Below are 16,688 nucleotides of genomic sequence, written 5' to 3'. Positions count from 1 at the left end.
TATTTGCGATTTTGTGGTCACTCTGCTTACAAAAGTCTGTCTGACTGTTATTTATCCCTTCATCTTGCGGGAGACTCTATGTGGCCTTGACAGTGCTGGGGCCCTTGGTTTCAGGCTAGTCCTGACTGGGTGCATATCCTTCTGTCTTTGAGGCCTTGTTCAGACACGTGGCGCCTTTTTATGTCAGGTTGGTCTGCTGAGGGCGCCTAGTGATCACAATGTGATTTGTGTTGTTTTCTTGTTTTATTTTACAAGCTTCAACTAGCATCCTGAGAGGACTTGAGGGTCCATGGTTGCTTAGGGGCATCGGATATTGGTTCAGTCCTCATTCGCCTTTCAATCTACTGGGCCTGGACTCCGTTGAGATCTCCGGCGACATGCTCAGTCATTTCCGATTTTTCCGGGAACTAGAGTGTTCCTTCCCGTTGTTAGTTGGAAGATTTAGGTCCTTCATGCCGCTGTTCTTACGGTTTTGCCTTTCATGGTCTCTTTGGAAGTGTCCTTTTAGGACTTGTTCCTTTTAGAGGTTCTCTTCCTTTGGGTCGAGACTTTCTGGACTTTGTCTGTTTTTTTCTAGTGGTTTTGGCCGCTTAATTAGGAAGTGAAAGCCGTGAGGCTCTGTCTTCCTTTGGGAGTTAGTCGTCTCCATATCGGGGCGATAGAAGGTGTTGTCTCTTTTTCCAAGCTTTTTGCTTAGGGGATGTTTTTCTGCCTGGGTTTGGGATGCTTTGCATTCTTCTCCCTTGGGTGTGGTCCTCTGGAACGTTAATCTGAAAGGATTATGGAGACTAGCCTTTCTTTCTACTCTCTTTCAGGTGACTCTGTTCTCGTTCTCATTTCCCTTAGTGTTGCCCTTGGGGCCTTTCGGCTCTAGAGAAATGCGTGACTTTGTCGCGGCCTAGCTCCTTGTGACCTCCGGCTAAGGGTGTTCTCTTCCCTTTGGGCTAAGAATTACTAGTGAATCCTTTACCCTTTCTCCAGGTTTACCAGTTCTCTTCCCCTGTGCGGTCTGATTGTTTCAGAAGGGGTATCTTGTGTTCCCTGAGGGCATCATTCGTTCTAGGATGATTCTGGGTCCCGGGTCCAGGGTTCTTGTCTTGGATCCTTCTAAATATACAGTTGTATGCAAAAGTTTAGGCACCCCTGACAATTTCTATGATTTTCATTTATAAATAATTGGGTGTTTAGATCAGCAATTTCATTTTGATCTATCAAATAACTGAAGGACACAGTAATATTTCAGTAGTGAAATGAGGTTTACTGGATTAACAGAAAATATGCAATATGCATCAAAATGAAATTAGACAGGTGCATAAATTTGGGCACCCTTGAATTAATTGGAACACACAATTGGTTTGGTGAGCCCATTAAGCCTTGAACTTCATAGACAGGTGCATCCAATCATGAGAAAAGGTATTTAAGGTTGCCAATTGCAAGTTGTTGTTCTCTTTGACTCTCCTATGAAGAGTGGCAACATGGGGACCTCAAAACAATTCTCAAATTACCTGAAAATAAAGATTGTTCAACATTATGGTTTAGGGGAAGGCTACAAAAAGCTATTGCAGAGATTTAAGCTGTCAGTGTCAACTGTGAGGAACATAGTGAGGAAAAGGAAGACCACAGGCACAGTTCTTGTTAAGGCCAGAAGTGGCAGGCCAAGTAAAATATTGAAGAGGGAAAGGATGGTGACGATGGTCAAAAACAGCCCCAGACCACCTCCAAAGACCTACAACATCATCTTGCTGCAGATGGTGTCATTGTGCATCGTTCAACAATTCAGTGCACTTTGCACAAGGAGAAGCTGTATGGGAGAGTGATGCGGAAGAAGCCTTTTCTGCACACACGCCACAGAGTCGCTTGAGGTATGCAAACGCACATTTGGACAAGCCAGCTTCATTTTTGATGAAGGTGCTGTGGACTGATGAAACAAAGATTTAGTTATTTTGTCATAACAAGGGGCGTTATGTGTGGCGGATAAAGAACACAGCGTTCCAAGACGCACACTTTTTACCTACAGAAAAATTTGGTGGATGCTCCATCATGCTGTGGTGCTGTGTGGCCGTGTGGCCAATGCCGGTATTGGGAATCTTGTTAAAGTTGAGGTCGCATGGATTCCACTCAATATCAGCAGATACTTGAGAATAATGTTGAGGAATCAGTCCCAAATTTGAGGCACCCTTGAATTAATTCTGTGGTGCTCTGTGGCCAATGCTGGTATTGGGAATCTTGTTAAAGTTGAGGGTCGCATGGATTCCACTCAATATCAGCAGATACTTGAGAATAATGTTGAGGAATCAGTCACAAATTTGAAATTAAGTTGGGGCTGGATATTGCAACAAGACATTGACCCAAAACACTGTTCAAAATCTACTCTGGCATTTATTCAGTGGAACAAGTAAAATGTTCTGCAATGGCCATCCCAGTCCCCAGATCTGAATATCATTGAACATCTGTGGGGTGATTTGAAGCGAGCTGTCTATGCTCGGCAACCATCAACCCTAACTGAACTGGAGATTTTGCAATTAGGAATGGTCCAAAATACCTTCATCCAGAATCCAGACACTCATTACAGGCTATAGGAAGCATCTAGAGGCTGTTATTTCTGCTAAAGGAGGCTCTACTAAATATTGGTACAATATTTCTGTTGGGGTGCCCAAATTTTTTACACCTGTCCAATTTCGTTTGGATACATTTTGCACATTTTCTGTTAATCCAATAAACCTCATTTCACTGATACAAACACCCAATTTATACTATTATTTGGTTTGTAATATCCGTCGGCAGTTGCGCACGCATCCTCAAAGGAATGTTGGATGCGTGCGCAGCAACCTCACAGCGACGAGACAGCTTCAGGAGCTCCAACTTTTAGCTGTAACAAAACAACTGAGACCTGGAGCTTCTGAAGCTTCAGGCATCTGCTGCATATGGAGCCGGAACCCGATCAGTGCTCCGCCTCTAACGTCTGTAACAATCTTCTGCTGGTGCCGGCGGGAGGTGTGGGTGGGTGGCGGGTTGGCGGCTGAGCAGGGAAGGGGAGGCAGTGTGAGTGCCCTAATTAAAGAAAAAAGAGGACAGGGGGAGAGAGAGCAAAAGAGAGGGGGAGGGGGAGAGAGAGGGGTGAGGGGGAGAGAGAGCAAAAGAGAGAGAGCAAAAGAGAGGGGGCGAGAGACAGCAAAAGAGAGGGGGGGGGAAGAGAGCAAAAGAGAGGGGGGAGAGAGCAAAAGAGAGGGGGGAGAGAGAGCAAAAGAGAGGGTGGAGAGAGAGAGCAAAAGAGAGGGGGAGAGATTGAGCAAAAGAGAGGGGGAGAGAGAGAGCAAAAGAGGGGGGAGGGAGAGAGCAAAAGAGTGGGGGGAGAGAGAGCTAAAGAGAAGGGGAGAGAGAGAGATAAAGAGAAGGGGAGAGAGAGGGCTAAAGAGAAGGGGAGAGAGAGAGCTAAAGAGAAGGGGGGAGAGAAAGCTAAAGAGAAGGGGGGAGAGAGAGCTAAAGAGAAGGGGGGAGAGAGTGCAAAAGAGAAGGGGGGAGAGAGTGCAAAAGAGAAGGGGGGAGAGAGTGCAAAAGAGAAGGGGGGAGAGAGTGCAAAAGAGAAGGGGGAGAGAGTGCAAAAGAGAAGGGGGGAGAGTGCAAAAGAGAAGGGGGGAGAGTGCAAAAGAGAAGGGGGGAGAGTGCAAAAGAGAAGGGGGGAGAGTGCAAAAGAGAAGGGAGGAGAGTGCAAAAGAGAAGGGGGGAGAGAGCAAAAGAGAAGGGGGGAGAGAGCAAAAGAGAAGGGGGGAGAGAGCAAAAGAGAAGGGGGGAGAGAGCAAAAGAGAAGGGGGGAGAGAGCAAAAGAGAGGGGGGGAGAGAGCAAAAGAGAAGGGGGGAGAGAGCAAAAGAGAAGGGGGGAGAGAGCAAAAGAGAAGGGGGGAGAGAGCAAAAGAGAAGGGGGGAGAGAGCAAAAGAGAAGGGATGAGGAAGAGCAAATGAGACGGAGGAGGGAAGAGGAAGAGCAAATGAGACGGGAGAGGGAGAGCAAATGAGAGGGGAGAGGGAGAGCAAATGAGAGGGAGAGCAAATGAGAGAGGGAGAGCAAATGAGAGAGAGAGCAAATGAGAGAGAGAGCAAATGAGAGGGGAGAGGGAGAGCAAATGAGAGGGAGAGCATATGAGAGGGGAGAGGGAGAGCAAATGAGAGGGGAGAGGGAGAGCAAATGAGAGGGGAGAGGGAGAGCAAATGAGAGGGGAGAGGGAGAGCAAATGAGAGGGGAGAGGGAGAGCAAATGAGAGGGGATGGGGGGAGCAAATGAGAGGGGAGAGGGAGAGCAAATGAGAGGGGAGAGGGAGAGCAAATGAGAGGGGATGGGGAGAGCAAATGAGAGGGGAGAGAGAGCAAATGAGAGGGGGAGGGAGAGAGAGAGAAAGCAAATGAGGGGAGAGGGAGAGAGAGCAAATGAGAGGGGAGAGGGAGAGCAAATGAGAGGGGAGAGGGAGAGCAAAAGAGGAGGGGAGAGCAAATGAGAGGGGGAAGGGAGAGAGAGAGAGAAAATGAGAGGGGGAAAGGAGAGAGAGAGAGCAAATGAGAGGGGAAGGGAGAGAGAGAGAGCAAATGAGAGGGGGAAGGAGAGAGAGAGAAAGCAAATGAGAGGGGAGAGGGAGAGCAAAAGGGGTGGTGAAAGAATCCACCTGGATGCAGTGTAAGCTGCATCCAGGTGGATTCCAAAAATGTCAGGGTGGTGAAAGAATCCACCTGGATGCAGCGTAAGCCATTTTTCTCCAACATAGGTGTGTCCGGTCCACGGCGTCATCCTTACTTGTGGGATATTCTCTTCCCCAACAGGAAATGGCAAAGAGCCCAGCAAAGCTGGTCACATGATCCCTCCTAGGCTCCGCCTACCCCAGTCATTCTCTTTGCCGTTGTACAGGCAACATCTCCACGGAGATGGCTTAGAGTTTTTTAGTGTTTAACTGTAGTTTTTATTATTCAATCAAGAGTTTGTTATTTTGAAATAGTGCTGGTATGTACTATTTACTCAGAAACAGAAAAGAGATGAAGATTTCTGTTTGTATGAGGAAAATGATTTTAGCAACCGTAACTAAAATCCATGGCTGTTCCACACAGGACTGTTGAGAGCAATTAACTTCAGTTGGGGGAACAGTGTGCAGTCTCTTGCTGCTTGAGGTATGACACATTCTAACAAGACGATGTAATGCTGGAAGCTGTCATTTTCCCTATGGGATCCGGTAAGCCATGTTTATTACGATCGTAAATAAGGGCTTCACAAGGGCTTATTAAGACTTTAGACTTTTCTGGGCTAAATCGATTCATTATTAACACATATTTAGCCTTGAGGAATCATTTTATCTGGGTATTTTGATATAATAATATCGGCAGGCACTGTATTAGACACCTTATTTCTTAGGGGCTTTCCCAAAGCATAAGCAGAGCCTCATTTTCGCGCCGGTGTGGCGCACTTGTTTTTGAGAGGCATGGCATGCAGTCGCATGTGAGAGGAGCTCTGATACTTAGAAAAGACTTTCTGAAGGCGTCATTTGGTATCGTATTCCCCTTTGGGTTTGGTTGGGTCTCAGCAAAGCAGATACCAGGGACTGTAAAGGGGTTAAAGTTTTAAAACGGCTCCGGTTCCGTTATTTTAAGGGTTAAAGCTTCCAAATTTGGTGTGCAATACTTTTAAGGCTTTAAGACACTGTGGTGAAAATTTGGTGAATTTTGAACAATTCCTTCATGTTTTTTCGCAATTGCAGTAATAAAGTGTGTTCAGTTTAAAATTTAAAGTGACAGTAACGGTTTTATTTTAAAACGTTTTTTGTACTTTGTTATCAAGTTTATGCCTGTTTAACATGTCTGAACTACCAGATAGACTGTGTTCTGAATGTGGGGAAGCCAGAATTCCTATTCATTTAAATAAATGTGATTTATGTGACAATGACAGTGATGCCCAAGATGATTCCTCAAGTGAGGGGAGTAAGCATGGTACTGCATCATTCCCTCCTTCGTCTACACGAGTCTTGCCCACTCAGGAGGCCCCTAGTACATCTAGCGCGCCAATACTCCTTACTATGCAACAATTAACGGCTGTAATGGATAATTCTGTCAAAAACATTTTAGCCAAAATGAACCCTTGTCAGCGTAAGCGTGGCTGCTCTGTTTTAGTTACTGAAGAGCATGACGACGCTGATATTAATATCTCTGAAGGGCCCCTAACCCAATCTGAGGGGGCCAGGGAGGTTTTGTCTGAGGGAGAAATTACTGATTCAGGGAACATTTCTCAACAGGCTGAACCTGATGTGATTGCATTTAAATTTAAGTTGGAACATCTCCGCATTTTGCTTAAGGAGGTATTATCCACTCTGGATGATTGTGAAAAGTTGGTCATTCCAGAGAAACTATGTAAAATGGACAAGTTCCTAGAGGTGCCGGGGCTCCCAGAAGCTTTTCCTATACCCAAGCGGGTGGCGGACATTGTTAATAAAGAATGGGAAAGGCCCGGTATTCCTTTCGTCCCTCCCCCCATATTTAAAAAATTGTTTCCTATGATCGACCCCAGAAAGGACTTATGGCAGACAGTCCCCAAGGTCGAGGGAGCGGTTTCTACTTTAAACAAACGCACCACTATACCCATAGAGGATAGTTGTACTTTCAAAGATCCTATGGATAAAAAATTAGAAGGTTTGCTTAAAAAGATGTTTGTTCAGCAGGGTTACCTTCTACAACCAATTTCATGCATTGTCCCTGTCACTACAGCCGCATGTTTCTGGTTTGATGAACTGATAAAGGCGCTCGATAGTGATTCTCCTCCTTATGAGGAGATTATGGACAGAATCAATGCTCTCAAATTGGCTAATTCTTTCACCCTAGACGCCACTTTGCAATTGGCTAGGTTAGCGGCTAAGAATTCTGGGTTTGCTATTGTGGCGCGCAGAGCGCTTTGGTTGAAATCTTGGTCGGCTGATGCGTCTTCCAAGAACAAGCTACTAAACATTCCTTTCAAGGGGAAAACGCTGTTTGGCCCTGACTTGAAAGAGATTATCTCTGATATCACTGGGGGTAAGGGCCACGCCCTTCCTCAGGATCGGCCTTTCAAGGCAAAAAAATAGACCTAATTTTCGTCCCTTTCGTAAAAACGGACCAGCCCAAAGTGCTACGTCCTCTAAGCAAGAGGGTAATACTTCTCAAGCCAAGCCAGCTTGGAGACCAATGCAAGGCTGGAACAAGGGAAAGCAGGCCAAGAAACCTGCCACTGCTACCAAGACAGCATGAAATATTGGCCCCCGATCCGGGACCGGATCTGGTGGGGGGCAGACTCTCTCTCTTCGCTCAGGCTTGGGCAAGAGATGTTCTGGATCCTTGGGCGCTAGAAATAGTCTCCCAGGGTTATCTTCTGGAATTCAAGGGACTTCCCCCAAGGGGGAGGTTCCACAGGTCTCAGTTGTCTTCAGACCACATAAAAAGACAGGCGTTCTTACATTGTGTAGAAGACCTGTTAAAAATGGGAGTGATTCATCCTGTTCCATTAAGAGAACAAGGGATGGGGTTCTACTCCAATCTGTTCATAGTTCCCAAAAAAGAGGGAACGTTCAGACCAATCTTAGATCTCAAGATCTTAAACAAGTTTCTCAAGGTTCCATCGTTCAAGATGGAAACCATTCGAACTATTCTTCCTTCCATCCAGGAAGGTCAATTCATGACCACGGTGGATTTAAAGGATGCGTATCTACATATTCCTATCCACAAGGAACATCATCGGTTCCTAAGGTTCGCATTCCTGGACAAACATTACCAGTTCGTGGCGCTTCCTTTCGGATTAGCCACTGCTCCAAGGATTTTCACAAAGGTACTAGGGTCCCTTCTAGCGGTGCTAAGACCAAGGGGCATTGCAGTAGTACCTTACCTGGACGACATTCTGATTCAAGCGTCGTCCCTTCCTCAAGCAAAGGCTCACACGGACATCGTCCTGGCCTTTCTCAGATCTCACGGCTGGAAAGTGAACGTGGAAAAGAGTTCTCTATCCCCGTCAACAAGGGTTCCCTTCTTGGGAACAATTATAGACTCCTTAGAAATGAGGATTTTTCTAACAGAGGCCAGAAAAACAAAACTTCTAGACTCTTGTCGGATACTTCATTCCGTTCCTCTTCCTTCCATAGCTCAGTGCATGGAAGTGATCGGGTTGATGGTAGCGGCAATGGACATAGTTCCTTTTGCGCGCATTCATCTAAGACCATTACAACTGTGCATGCTCAGTCAGTGGAATGGGGACTATACAGACTTGTCTCCAAAGATACAAGTAAATCAGAGGACCAGAGACTCACTCCGTTGGTGGCTGTCCCTGGACAACCTGTCACAAGGGATGACATTCCGCAGACCAGAGTGGGTCATTGTCACGACCGACGCCAGTCTGATGGGCTGGGGCGCGGTCTGGGGATCCCTGAAAGCTCAGGGTCTTTGGTCTCGGGAAGAATCTCTTCTACCGATAAATATTCTGGAACTGAGAGCGATATTCAATGCTCTCAAGGCTTGGCCTCAGCTAGCGAGGACCAAGTTCATACGGTTTCAATCAGACAACATGATGACTGTTGCGTACATCAACCATCAGGGGGGAACAAGGAGTTCCCTAGCGATGGAAGAAGTGACCAAAATCATTCTATGGGCGGAGTCTCACTCCTGCCACCTGTCTGCTATCCACATCCCAGGAGTGGAAAATTGGGAAGCGGATTTTCTGAGTCGTCAGACATTGCATCCGGGGGAGTGGGAACTCCATCCGGAAATCTTTGCCCAAGTCACTCAGCTGTGGGGCATTCCAGACATGGATCTAATGGCCTCTCGTCAGAACTTCAAAGTTCCTTGCTACGGGTCCAGATCCAGGGATCCCAAGGCGGCTCTAGTGGATGCACTAGTAGCACCTTGGACCTTCAAACTAGCTTATGTGTTCCCGCCGTTTCCTCTCATCCCCAGGCTGGTAGCCAGGATCAATCAGGAGAGGGCGTCGGTGATCTTGATAGCTCCTGCGTGGCCACGCAGGACTTGGTATGCAGATCTGGTGAATATGTCATCGGCTCCACCTTGGAAGCTACCTTTGAGACGAGACCTTCTGGTTCAGGGTCCGTTCGAACATCCGAATCTGGTTTCACTCCAGCTGACTGCTTGGAGATTGAACGCTTGATTTTATCGAAGCGAGGATTCTCAGATTCTGTTATCGATACTCTTGTTCAGGCCAGAAAGCCTGTAACTAGAAAGATTTACCACAAGATTTGGAAAAAATATATCTGTTGGTGTGAATCTAAAGGATTCCCTTGGGACAAGGTTAAGATTCCTAGGATTCTATCCTTCCTTCAAGAAGGATTGGAAAAAGGATTATCTGCAAGTTCCCTGAAGGGACAGATTTCCGCCTTGTCGGTGTTACTTCACAAAAAGCTGGCAGCTGTGCCAGATATTCAAGCCTTTGTTCAGGCTCTGGTTAGAATCAAGCCTGTTTACAAACCTTTGACTCCTCCTTGGAGTCTCAATTTAGTTCTTTCAGTTCTTCAGGGGGTTCCGTTTGAACCCTTGCATTCCGTTGATATTAAATTATTATCTTGGAAAGTTTTGTTTTTGGTTGCAATTTCTTCTGCTAGAAGAGTTTCAGAATTATCTGCTCTGCAGTGTTCTCCTCCTTATCTGGTGTTCCATGCAGATAAGGTGGTTTTGCGTACTAAACCTGGTTTTCTTCCGAAAGTTGTTTCTAACAAAAACATTAACCAGGAGATTATCGTACCTTCTCTGTGTCCGAAACCAGTTTCAAAGAAGGAACGTTTGTTGCACAATTTGGATGTTGTTCGCGCTCTAAAATTCTATTTAGATGCTACAAAGGATTTTAGACAAACATCTTCCTTGTTTGTTGTTTATTCCGGTAAAAGGAGAGGTCAAAAAGCAACTTCTACCTCTCTCTCTTTTTGGATTAAAAGCATCATCAGATTGGCTTACGAGACTGCCGGACGGCAGCCTCCCGAAAGAATCACAGCTCATTCCACTAGGGCTGTGGCTTCCACATGGGCCTTCAAGAACGAGGCTTCTGTTGATCAGATATGTAGGGCAGCGACTTGGTCTTCACTGCACACTTTTACCAAATTTTACAAGTTTGATACTTTTGCTTCTTCTGAGGCTATTTTTGGGAGAAAGGTTTTGCAAGCCGTGGTGCCTTCCATTTAGGTGACCTGATTTGCTCCCTCCCTTCATCCGTGTCCTAAAGCTTTGGTATTGGTTCCCACAAGTAAGGATGACGCCGTGGACCGGACACACCTATGTTGGAGAAAACAGAATTTATGTTTACCTGATAAATTACTTTCTCCAACGGTGTGTCCGGTCCACGGCCCGCCCTGGTTTTTTTAATCAGGTCTGATATTTTATTTTCTTTAACTACAGTCACCACGGTACCATATGGTTTCTCCTATGCAAATATTCCTCCTTAACGTCGGTCGAATGACTGGGGTAGGCGGAGCCTAGGAGGGATCATGTGACCAGCTTTGCTGGGCTCTTTGCCATTTCCTGTTGGGGAAGAGAATATCCCACAAGTAAGGATGACGCCGTGGACCGGACACACCGTTGGAGAAAGTAATTTATCAGGTAAACATAAATTCTGTTTTTCCCCACCCTGACATTTTTGGAATCCACCCGGATGGCAAGGTGGTTCCGACGCCACAATAGACCGCCCTCTGGGCAGGCTTTCCCACTAGTTATTTATAAATGAAAGTCATGGGTATATATATATATATATATATACATATATATATATATATATATATATATATATATATATATATATGTATATATATATATATATATATATATATATATGTGTGTGTATATATATATATATATATATATATATATGTATGTATGTATATATATATATATATACCCATTGGCATTTTGGTTCTTAGCTGCTTTCAAAATTTATATTTCTATGTTTATTAACCATCATCCTTTATAGAATCTCTGAATCTGACGACAAAGTAGAAGATTATTTGCATTATTCACTTTAGCAATTAGTGGCCTTTCAGAGCATTAGCTAAGTTCTTATGATCAGCGGAGTAATGCAATGAGATAATTAGTTTAATGTTTGTGCTGGAATCCAGATAAGCATATGGCTTCAATAAACTGTACTTTGTTTAGATTAAAGTGACCATAGAATGTTTCTGAAAACAGAAAAAAAATAAAATCTACTGTGTGATATCACTCCTATAAAACCTTTACAGAAACACATTGTTCACTTGTTTCTTTGTTATATGCAACTATGGAAATCATATACAGACGTGCCATATGGTTGTTTAATTGTAGAATATACTCTACACAAAACTCATCTAATGGATTATCATGTATATATTCAAATTATTTCACATTGCAAATGAAATATCAAGTAACAGATCTGCATTTGTGAATCTGCTTTTACTTCACTCTCATCACCCTACACAGAAACAACCTTATTTCTACCTCATAATTAATTTTGAACTCAGTGTCCAACCTTTCCATTAAAGCACCAGTAAATACAGTAGATTTGCATAATCAACAACCGCATGATAACAAGACAATACAATAGCGCTTAGTCTGAATTTCAAGTGAGTAGTAGATTTTTTTCTGACAAATTTTAAAGTTATTACTTTTTCAGTTATAAATAGGTAACTAGAGTGTGCAGCCAATGGCTATGTGGAATATAACAGTGTTCTGCACTTCCATTTCTAACAGGAACTGAAAAGTTTACAATTTCAGAATGGAATTACAGGAAAGGGGGACAAAATAAATAATGAAAGTATGTATATTTCTTTCCTAAGATATGGAGAGTCCACAATGTCATCAATTACTAGTGGGAATATCACTCCTGGCCAGCAGGAGGAGGCAAAGAGCACCACAGCAAAGCTGTTAAGTGTCACTCCCCTACCCACAATCCCCAGTCATTCTCTTTGCCTCTGGCAATAGAGGAGGTGAAGTTTGGTGTCTGAAAAATATTGGATTTCTTTCCGCTACAAGCAACATTTTTGGGTACAGCTGTAGTCCATGTCAATCTCTGCAGTAGAGTAGTGGTGGTTTTAAAGCAGTTAGGAACTTGTGAGGTGGGCCTTGCTTTGTTTTCTAACATATTGCTGCCTGTCAGGGTTTTTTCCCTGCTTTGTTTGCCATGTGCTGCTGGCAGCCATTTTATTCACCTTTCTTACTGAATCTGGTACAGTATGTGTGATGCTGCTCATTTCCTGCACGCCCTCTTATGGCCAGACTGTTGTACATCATCCGTGTGAGACAGGTTGCAGTCTCAGAATTGTGATGTCATCACTTATTATTTAAAGGCCCTCTGTTCAGTAGGCTTTGCCCTTGCGTTGTCTTTGACCTGTTTGTGAGTTCCTGTGTTCCAGTTCCTGTGTATTACCTGGCTAGTCTGACGTCTCTTCTGTTCCTGACTTTGCTGTTCTTTTTATTCTGGCTCGTCTAATTACTCGCTTTGGCTCCTGACTCGGCTCGTCTGACTACCAGCTCTGGTTTTGACTCCTGGTTTATTTGACTTGTGGACTTTTTATTATTTTTGTTATTAATAAAGTTGTGATTATTTTTGCACTTCTCGTCTCAGTTTGAATCCTGGCATCCTGACATTACACAAGGGCCATGAATCCTGATGGTGCTAATAATCCACCTTTACCTACCATAATTTCCAGGATAGATGAACAGGATCACCGCTTGGAGTGCAATTATGAAATTGGCCACAGAGAATTACTGGCCATAATTTTGGCACTCAAGGAATGGAGGCACCTTCTCGAGGGGTACTAGCGTACTAGTGCTTATTCTTACTGACCACAAGAATTTGTTTGTCGCCCCGACAGGCAAGATGGGTGCTATTTTTGTCTCGGTTTAATTATGTGGTCTCCTACCTGCCTGGTAGTAAGAATGTTAGGGCTGATGCCCTCTCTCATCAATTTTTCGCCTCTGTCCAAGGAGGAGTCTGTACCTATTCCATTTATACCTCCTGACCATATTTTAGCCACCATATGTACTATTTTGACTTCTCCCTTAGGGGAGGAGATCCTGTCTGCACAAACCATTGCACCTCCTGAGAATCCTAGTGGTAAGTGCTTTGTACCTGAGAATCTTTAAACTAAACTATTGCACACTTACCACTATCCTAAAGCCGCAGGTCACCCGGGCAAGAACCATATGATTTGGTCTGTCACTCGACAATTCTGGTGGCCAGGTCTTCGTTCTAATGTTGCTGCGTATGTGGCCTCCTGTTCAGTCTGTGCACAGAATAAGACTCCTCGACGTCTACCTGTGGGTCTTCTTCAACCTGTTGCTAATGGTGAGAGTCCTTGGACACATCTTTCCATGGACTTCATTGTCGAGTTTCCTGTTTCCAATGGCAATACTGTTATCCAAATGGTGGTTGACCGTTTTTCAAAATGTCACATTGCATTCCCTTGAAGAAGTGCCTACTGCTCAGGAGCTTGTTTCAATTTTTGCCTGGGAGGTCTTTCTTTACATGGGTTACCCAAGGAGATTGTGTCATAACAGAGTAGCCAGTTTGTCTCCAGATTTTGGCATTCCTTTTGTGCTCAAATGGGGATCCAGCTTTCCTTCTCCTCGGCATATCACCCTCAATCCAATGGGGCTTCGGAACGGTCTAATCAAGCTCTGGAACAGTTCCTCCGTTGCTAGGTCTCAGATCACCACAATAATTGGTCTGAACTGTTACCATGGGCAGAGTTAGCTCGTAATAGTGCTATTAATGCTTCCTCCCAGTTATCCCCGTTCATGGCGAATTATGGGTTTCAACCATCCTTGTTGCCCAATTCATTCATGTCTCAGGGTATTCCAACTTTGGAGGAGCATCTCCAGCAACTCTGTTCCACGTGGGTGCAGATTCAGGATTGCCTTCATTTTCTATGCAGCGCCAAAAGTTCCAGCCAGATCGTAGGCGTCTGCCCGCACCTTGTTTTTCATGTCTCCCTCTTGAGACCATTGGTTTCTAATCAGTTTACCACTGTGTTGCCCCGTCCCCATCCTATCTCTGTTGACAACCATGACGAATATGAGGTCAGCAGCATTATTGACTCGTATGTCCATGGGCCGCGTACATTATTTGGTTCACTGGAAGGGGCTACGTTTCATGGGTTCCCTTCTCTGATGTTTATGCTCCCGCCCTCCTCCATGTCTTCCATTCCCGTTTCACCAATAAGTCTCTTGTCATCCCGTGGAGAAAGGGTCATTGAGGGGAGGGTACTGTCAGGGTTTTTTCCCTGCTTTGTTTGCCATGTTCTGCTGGCAGCCATTTTACTCACCTTTCTTACTGAATCTGGTACAGAGTGTGTTTTCTGCACGCCCTTTTATAGCCAGACTGTTGTACATCATCCGTGTGAGACAGGTTGCATTCTCAGAATTGTGATGTGTTCAGTATGCTTTGCCCTTGCGTTGTCTTTGACCTGTTTGTGAGTTCCTGTGTATTACCTGGCTAGTCTGACGTCTCTTCTGGTTCCTGAACCCTGGCTTGTTCCTAACTTTGCTGTTCTCCTTGTTCCTGATTCCAGCTCTTCTGACTATACTTGCTTTGGCTCCTGACTCGGCTCGTCTGACTACCAGCTCTGGTTTTGACTCCTAGCTTGTTATTTGACTTTTTAGTATTTTTGTTATTAATAAAGGTGTGATTATTTGTGCACCTCTCATCTCAGTCTGATTACTGGCATCCTGACACTGCCCTAGTATAGAAAGCCAGAGTAGGTTTACTCTGTTCTTTCTTTTTCTACAGGTCCCTGTAAGGAGTATGTGTCCTTTCACACCTTGTAAGCTGTCGTCCTGCCTAGATTGCAGGTAAGTGCTTCTATCTTTTAGGTTTGGAGACTTGCACTAAGAAGGGTTTTCCTGCTGTTTTTATTGGGACACTTTAATCCTTTAGGAAGGATTTTATTGGGCAGTGGCAGACACTTATTAAATGTGTGAGACTTAGGGGTTAATTCCTTATATTGTGGGAATCATCCCCAGAGGCTGTTATTTTAGTTCTTTTTCATATGTTGGAGTTTTTCCACATGTACAGTACACCCCTCACATTTTTGTAAATATTTTTTTATATCTTTTAATGTGACAACACTGAAGAAATGACACTTTGCTACAATGTAAAATAATGAGTGTACAGCCTGTATAACAGTGTAAATTTGCTTTCCCCTTTAAAATACCTGAACACACAGCCATTAATGTCTAAACCGTTGGCAACAAAAGTGAGTACACCCCTAAGTGGAAATTAGCCATTTTCCCTCCCCGGTGTCATGTGACTCGTTAGTGTTACAAGGTCTCAGGTGTGAATGGGGAGCAGGTGTGTTAAATTTGGTGTTATCGCTCTCATACTCTCTTACTGGTCACTGTAAGATCAACATGGCACCTCATGGCAAAGAACTCTCTGAGGATCTGAAAAAAAGAATTGTTGCTCTACATAAAGATGGCCTAGGCTATAAGAAGATTGCCAAGACCCTGAAACTGAGCTGCAGCACGGTGAGCAATACCATTCAGCGGTTTCACAGGACAGGTTCCACTCAGAACAGGCATTGCCATGGTCGACCAAAGAAGTTGAGTGCACATGCTCATATCCAGATGTTGTCTTTGGGAAATAGACGGTATGAGTGCTGCCAGCATTGCTGCAGTAGTTGAAGGGGTGGGGGGATCAGCCTGTCCGTGCTCAGACCATATGCTGCACACTGCATCAAATTGATCAGCATGGCTGTCATCCCAGAAGGAAGCCTCTTCTAAAGATGATGCACAAGAAAGCCCGCAAACAGTTTGCTGAAGACAAGCAGACTAAGGACATGGATTACTGGAACCATGTCCTGTGGTCTGATGAGACCAAGATAAACTTATTTGGTTCGGGGGGTGTCAAACGTGTGTGGCGGCCACCAAGTGAGGAGTACAAAGACAAGTGTGTCTTGCCTACAGTCAAGCATGGTGGTGGGAGTGTCATGGTATGGGCCTGCATGAGTGCTTCCAGCACTGGGGAGCTACAGTTCATTGAGGGAACCATGAATGCCAAGATGTACTGTGACATACTGAAGCAGAGCATGATCCCCTCCCTTCGGAGACTGGGCCGCAACATATTCCAACATAACGATCCCAAACACACCTCCAAGACAACCACTGCCTTGCTAAAGAAGCTGAGGGTAAAGGTGATGAACTGGCCAAGCATGTCTCCAGACCTAAACCCTATTGAGCATCTGTGGGGCATCCTCAAATGGAAGGTGGGGGAGCGCAAGGTCTCTAACATCCACCAGCTCTGTGATGTCGTCATGGAGGACTGGAAGAGGACTCCAGTGGCAACCTGTGAAGCTCTTGTGAACTCCATGCCCAAGAGGGTTAAGGCAGTGCTGGAAAATAATGGTGGCCACACAAAATATTGACACTTTGGGCCCCATTTGGACATTTCCACTTAAGGGTGTACTCACTTTTGTTGCGAACGGTTTAGACATTAATGGCTGTGTGAGTTATTTTGAGGGGGCAGCAAATTTACACTTATACAGGCTGTACACTCACTACTTTACATTGTAGCAAAGTGTCATTTCTTCAGTGGTGTCACATGAAAAGATATAAAATATTTACGAAAATGTGAGGGGTGTACTCACTTTTGTGAGATACTGTATGTGTAGCACTAAGTGGAAGGTCCGTTTTCTCTGTTGCGATTTTAGTAGCACAATCACTAACACAGA

General features: G+C 44.7%; 1 protein-coding gene across 1 annotated transcript in view; it reads left to right on the top strand.

The window, feature by feature from the left end:
- ANTXR2 (ANTXR cell adhesion molecule 2) overlaps positions 1-16,688 on the top strand; it is a 584,995-nt gene that overhangs the window by 227,022 nt on the left and 341,285 nt on the right. The window lies entirely within an intron of this gene.

Source organism: Bombina bombina, chromosome 2, assembly GCF_027579735.1.
Source record: "Bombina bombina isolate aBomBom1 chromosome 2, aBomBom1.pri, whole genome shotgun sequence".
NCBI classification, from domain to species: Eukaryota; Metazoa; Chordata; class Amphibia; order Anura; family Bombinatoridae; genus Bombina; species Bombina bombina.
The sequence above is the reverse complement of the archived record's forward strand: the minus strand, read 5'-3'. Positions and strand labels throughout refer to the sequence as shown.